Raw genomic sequence first — 514 nt, forward strand, 5'->3', positions numbered from 1 at the left:
CTCTGCTGGCCAGAACCTCTATACAAAGGACATTCAGTGTAAAACCCTACAGCAAGTGGCCGTTAGCGCGAATGGAAACACGCGCTAAACTTCGAGATTATGACAGCAAAGCCTCGTGGTTCGTGTTTGAATAGTACAGTGCGCGCGGCGTGTGGTTTTGCGTGCGGTCTATGTACCGTGTAACAAACTAAACTATAGTGTGCTGGGGAAATTATTATGCCTCGGTACTAATCTCTTCCACGTACACAGCACTGTGCAAGGAACTACGTCACTTTAAGGGAATGACTGCACAGACCGGCACGTGTACCCCATGCTGCGTGCTCTGTGTTATGAAGCCTGGCGTATGTGCACTGCAATAAAAAGAACGAGCAATGTGTGGAGAACAAGAGTAGCCAGAGCACAGGATCTCATGTCACTGGACAGGAAAGCAAAGCGAACATTTTCTGGCCAGGTCTTTCCCGATTTTTACCCCTAGTAGCTTACAGGGTTGTATGATATAAGAATACTCTTTAAG

The sequence above is a fragment of the Penaeus monodon genome, chromosome 33 (assembly GCF_015228065.2).
Source record: "Penaeus monodon isolate SGIC_2016 chromosome 33, NSTDA_Pmon_1, whole genome shotgun sequence".
Lineage (NCBI taxonomy): Eukaryota > Metazoa > Arthropoda > Malacostraca > Decapoda > Penaeidae > Penaeus > Penaeus monodon.